Source organism: Narcine bancroftii, chromosome 3, assembly GCF_036971445.1.
Source record: "Narcine bancroftii isolate sNarBan1 chromosome 3, sNarBan1.hap1, whole genome shotgun sequence".
NCBI lineage: Eukaryota > Metazoa > Chordata > Chondrichthyes > Torpediniformes > Narcinidae > Narcine > Narcine bancroftii.
In genome coordinates, this window is record NC_091471.1 from 326,420,676 (window position 1) to 326,425,896 (window position 5,221).

General features: G+C 66.5%; 1 long non-coding RNA gene across 1 annotated transcript; it reads left to right on the forward strand.

Moving 5' to 3' along the window:
• Positions 1–436: 436 nt before the first annotated feature.
• Positions 437–4,725, forward strand: LOC138756565 (uncharacterized). The gene is made up of 3 exons (XR_011353159.1): positions 437–598; positions 773–916; positions 4,568–4,725. It is a non-coding gene; the product is annotated as an uncharacterized lncRNA (long non-coding RNA).
• Positions 4,726–5,221: the final 496 nt, after the last annotated feature.

The window sequence follows — 5,221 nt, forward strand, 5'->3', positions numbered from 1 at the left end:
CCAACCCCCGCCCTGGCCCCGCAAGGCCGCCATCTTGCGGTAATGACTGAGCCTTTTTTTTTAAATCCCCGGGAGCTGGGCGCCGCCATTTTGTTTTTATTTCCCGCCCACCTCACCTCGTCCAAGAACTTTGCATTACTTCTTTATTACTTTTTCCTTGTTCAAATTCAGCCTCAAAACAGATTAAAAATGAAAATAAAGGATGTTTAAAAATACTGCGGAATCGAACTAAAAAAAAGCTTTGCGTTAACCCGGGCTCCACTTCCGCTCACGGCAATAACCCTCAACTGATTTTTATTTTTAAATCTCTCGAGGTATTTTCGCCTCAAACCAGCCGATGTGGTAAATATTTACAAAAAAAATAAAGCGAAAGTTTAAAAAAAATCAGGGGGTTTACAAGAAAAGAACGGGCGCAAGTCTGTCCGCACGTCACTTCCGCACCGCCATATTGCCGGCGCCGGCCGCGACTGGACGGTTTCGGTTCGTTCCGCACGTTTGCACCGCCCTCGCCGCCTCGTCTAAAGGCGCAGCGGCTGAAAATCCGCCCGCCGGAGGCCCAGGGAGCTGATTCGGGTAGAGGGAAGAGGTCGGTGGGAAGGTAAGGGCCGGGAGGGGCGACGCATGGGGGCCGCCATCTTGGATGATGGTGGAGATTCCACTTTAATTAAATGTGACATAAAACCGGTCATTGTTCGGGGAATTGACGGTTCAACGGATGATATGGAGGTTTGTTCCCCCTTCCCCATAGCTTTTGTTTTATTTGTCAATTTAGTTTGTCGAAGCGGCGTTTCTTCAGCGGGTGATAGCCCGGCGGCGTCACGGGGTCAGGGCGGGACTTCCGGGTCGCTGGGCGGCGCCGCCATTTTGGTTTCGTTGAGTCAGGCGGAGGGGAGGCGTCCGAGGAGCCGAGTGAGTGGTGGGTCCCCCGTCCCCCGGGTCCGTTTCCCCCTGGTTACCCCCAGGCCGTCTCCCTCCCCACCGCGTCCCGGTCCCCGCGGGTTCCGTCTCCCCGCCGCGTCCCGGTCCCCGCGGGTTCCGTCTCCCCGCCGCGTCCCGGTCCCCGCGGGTTCCGTCTCCCCGCCGCGTCCCGGTCCCCGCGGGTTCCGTCTCCCCGCCGCGTCCCGGTCCCCGCGGGTTCCGTCTCCCCGCCGCGTCCCGGTCCCCGCGGGTTCCGTCTCCCCGCCGCGTCCCGGTCCCCGCGGGTTCCGTCTCCCCGCCGCGTCCCGGTCCCCGCGGGTTCCGTCTCCCCGCCGCGTCCCGGTCCCCGCGGGTTCCGTCTCCCCGCCGCGTCCCGTCTCCCCGCCGCGTCCCGTCTCCCCGCCGCGTCCCGTCTCCCCGCCGCGTCCCGTCTCCCCGCCGCGTCCCGTCTCCCCGCCGCGTCCCGTCTCCCCGCCGCGTCCCGTCTCCCCGCCGCGTCCCGTCTCCCCGCCGCGTCCCGTCTCCCCGCCGCGTCCCGTCTCCCCGCCGCGTCCCGTCTCCCCGCCGCGTCCCGTCTCCCCGCCGCGTGTCGGTCCCCGCGGGTTTCGTCTCCCCGCCGCGTGTCGGTCCCCGCGGGTTTCGTCTCCCCGCCGCGTGTCGGTCCCCGCGGGTTTCGTCTCCCCGCCGCGTGTCGGTCCCCGCGGGTTTCGTCTCCCCGCCGCGTGTCGGTCCCCGCGGGTTTCGTCTCCCCGCCGCGTGTCGGTCCCCGCGGGTTTCGTCTCCCCGCCGCGTGTCGGTCCCCGCGGGTTTCGTCTCCCCGCCGCGTGTCGGTCCCCGCGGGTTTCGTCTCCCCGCCGCGTGTCGGTCCCCGCGGGTTTCGTCTCCCCGCCGCGTGTCGGTCCCCGCGGGTTTCGTCTCCCCGCCGCGTGTCGGTCCCCGCGGGATCCGTCTCCCCGCCGCGTGTCGGTCCCCCGAGTCCATCTCCCCCAACCCCCCCCCCCCCCCCCGTCCATCTCTCCCAACCCCCCCCCCCCCCCCCCCGGGTCCATCTCTCCCAACCCCCCCCCTCGGGTCCATCTCTTCCCCCCCCCCCCTCCTCTCCCGCCCCCGGGTCCATCTCTTTCCCCCCCCTCCTCTCCCTCCCCCGGGTCCATCTCTTTCCCCCCCCTCCTCTCCCTCCCCCGGGTCCATCTCTTTCCCCCCCCTCCTCCTCCCTCCCCCGGGTCCATCTCTTTCCCCCCTCCTCCTCCCTCCCCCGGGTCCATCTCTTCCCCCACCCCCTCCCCCGGGTCCATCTCTTCCCCCACCCCCTCCCTGGGTCCATCCCTTCCCCCACCCCCTCCCCCGGGTCCATCTCTTCCCCCACCCCCTCCCCCGGGTCCATCTCTTCCCCCACCCCCTCCCCCGGGTCCATCTCTTCCCCCACCCCCTCCCCCGGGTCCATCTCTTCCCCCACCCCCTCCCCCGGGTCCATCTCTTCCCCCACCCCCTCCCCCGGGTCCATCTCTTCCCCCACCCCCTCCCCCGGGTCCATCTCTTCCCCCACCCCCCTCCCCCGGGTCCATCTCTTCCCCCACCCTCCTCCCCCGGGTCCATCTCTTCCCCCACCCCCCTCCCCCGGGTCCATCTCTTCCCCCACCCCCCTCCCCCGGGTCCATCTCTTCCCCCACCCCCCTCCCCCGGGTCCATCTCTTCCCCCACCCTCCTCACCCGGGTCCATCTCTTCCCCCACCCTCCTCCCCCGGGTCCATCTCTTCCCCCACCCTCCTCCCCCGGGTCCATCTCTTCCCCCACCCCCCTCCCCCGGGTCCATCTCTTCCCCCACCCCCCCTCCCCCGGGTCCATCTCTTCCCCCACCCCCTCCCCGGGTCCATCTCTTCCCCCACCCCCTCCCCCGGGTCCATCTCTTCCCCCACCCCCTCCCCCGGGTCCATCTCTTCCCCCACCCCCTCCCCCGGGTCCATCTCTTCCCCCACCCCCTCCCCCGGGTCCATCTCTTCCCCCACCCCCTCCCCCGGGTCCATCTCTTCCCCCACCCCCTCCCCCGGGTCCATCTCTTCCCCCACCCCCTCCCCCGGGTCCATCTCTTCCCCCACCCCCTCCCCCGGGTCCATCTCTTCCCCCACCCCCTCCCCCGGGTCCATCTCTTCCCCCACCCTCCTCCCCCGGGTCCATCTCTTCCCCCACCCCCCTCCCCCGGGTCCATCTCTTCCCCCACCCCCCTCCCCCGGGTCCATCTCTTCCCCCACCCCCCTCCCCGGGTCCATCTCTTCCCCCACCCCCCTCCCCCGGGTCCATCTCTTCCCCCACCCCCCTCCCCCGGGTCCATCTCTTCCCCCACCCCCCTCCCCGGGTCCATCTCTTCCCCCACCCCCTCCCCCGGGTCCATCTCTTCCCCCACCCCCTCCCCCGGGTCCATCTCTTCCCCCACCCCCCTCCCCCGGGTCCATCTCTTCCCCCACCCCCTCCCCCGGGTCCATCTCTTCCCCCACCCCCTCCCCCGGGTCCATCTCTTCCCCCACCCCCTCCCCCGGGTCCATCTCTTCCCCCACCCCCCTCCCCCGGGTCCATCTCTTCCCCCACCCCCTCCCCCGGGTCCATCTCTTCCCCCACCCCCTCCCCCGGGTCCATCTCTTCCCCCACCCCCTCCCCCGGGTCCATCTCTTCCCCCACCCCCTCCCCCGGGTCCATCTCTTCCCCCACCCCCTCCCCCGGGTCCATCTCTTCCCCCACCCCCTCCCCCGGGTCCATCTCTTCCCCCACCCCCTCCCCCGGGTCCATCTCTTCCCCCACCCCCTCCCCCGGGTCCATCTCTTCCCCCACCCCCTCCCCCGGGTCCATCTCTTCCCCCACCCCCTCCCCCGGGTCCATCTCTTCCCCCACCCCCTCCCCCGGGTCCATCTCTTCCCCCACCCCCTCCCCCGGGTCCATCTCTTCCCCCACCCCCTCCCCCGGGTCCATCTCTTCCCCCACCCCCTCCCCCGGGTCCATCTCTTCCCCCACCCCCTCCCCCGGGTCCATCTCTTCCCCCACCCCCTCCCCCGGGTCCATCTCTTCCCCCACCCCCTCCCCCGGGTCCATCTCTTCCCCCACCCCCTCCCCCGGGTCCATCTCTTCCCCCACCCCCTCCCCCGGGTCCATCTCTTCCCCCACCCCCTCCCCCGGGTCCATCTCTTCCCCCACCCCCTCCCCCGGGTCCATCTCTTCCCCCACCCCCTCCCCCGGGTCCATCTCCCCATGAAACCCCTCTAGTCACCCTGACCCATCGTTGCTTGCCCCAGGGGAGAGGGGGAATGGGGTGGTTGGGAGTGGGGAGGGGGTCAGAGATGTTCAGATGGAGAGGTCCGTCCTCGGCTCTGAGTTCGTTCACCCCACCCTTTCTCTACCCCTCCGCTTCATCTCCCTTCACTCACATTCAAACCACCCCCCCCCCCCACTCCATTCTTGGACACTCTGTCCTCTCCACTCCCCTCTGCACCTACCAATTCCAGTCTCCCACCTCCTCCCCTCCCCCTGTTGAGGAGACTGGAATTCCGCCTGGTGCCCCAGCTGCTGCCCTATACAGGGAGGGGCAGGTGGTTTTACTTTATTCCGACCGCCCAGTCATCTCCCTGTCAGCAGTAGAACAAAAACTCGATTTGAATTGCAGTAAAACCTCAGACGATCCTCGGGGAGGGGGGGCGTTGCCACGCCGACGGTTGTTCCTGACGGACAGCGAGCTGCTGGCGGAGACAGCCGGGTCAGGCACCCTTTCGACTCTTCCCAACCGTTCCCTTTTGTTGACGTTCCACAGTGGTTTCGTTTTTCCAGTGAGTCTGAAGGAGTGGTGGGGGGGAGGGGGCGGGCTCCCACATTTCACATTGCTGCGATATCTGAACTATTGATTGGTGACTTGTGTATATGAATGGGAAACAAAATTGCTCCAAGTCCAACAAGATCACTTGCCACAGAACTGTAATTTTTTTTGACTCTAGAAGCAGAAGGATGGGTCAGTAAGTTTGCTGATGACACAAAGGTTGGAGGTATTGATGGTCAGTGTGGACAATTGTTGTAGGTTACAAAAGGATCCAGACAAGATGCAGAACTGAGTGGAGAAGTGGCAGATGGAGTTCAATCTGGATCAGTGTGAGGTGATGCAATTTGATAGAACAAACTAGAAAGCTGAGTACAGGGTTAATGGTCGGTTACTTCAGTTGTCAATAGAGCTGAGCGTTGTCGAGGGTTACAAGAGGATACAGAAAGGATGCAGTCATGCGGAGAAGTGGCAGATGGAGTTCAATCCCGATCAGTGTGAGGTGATGCA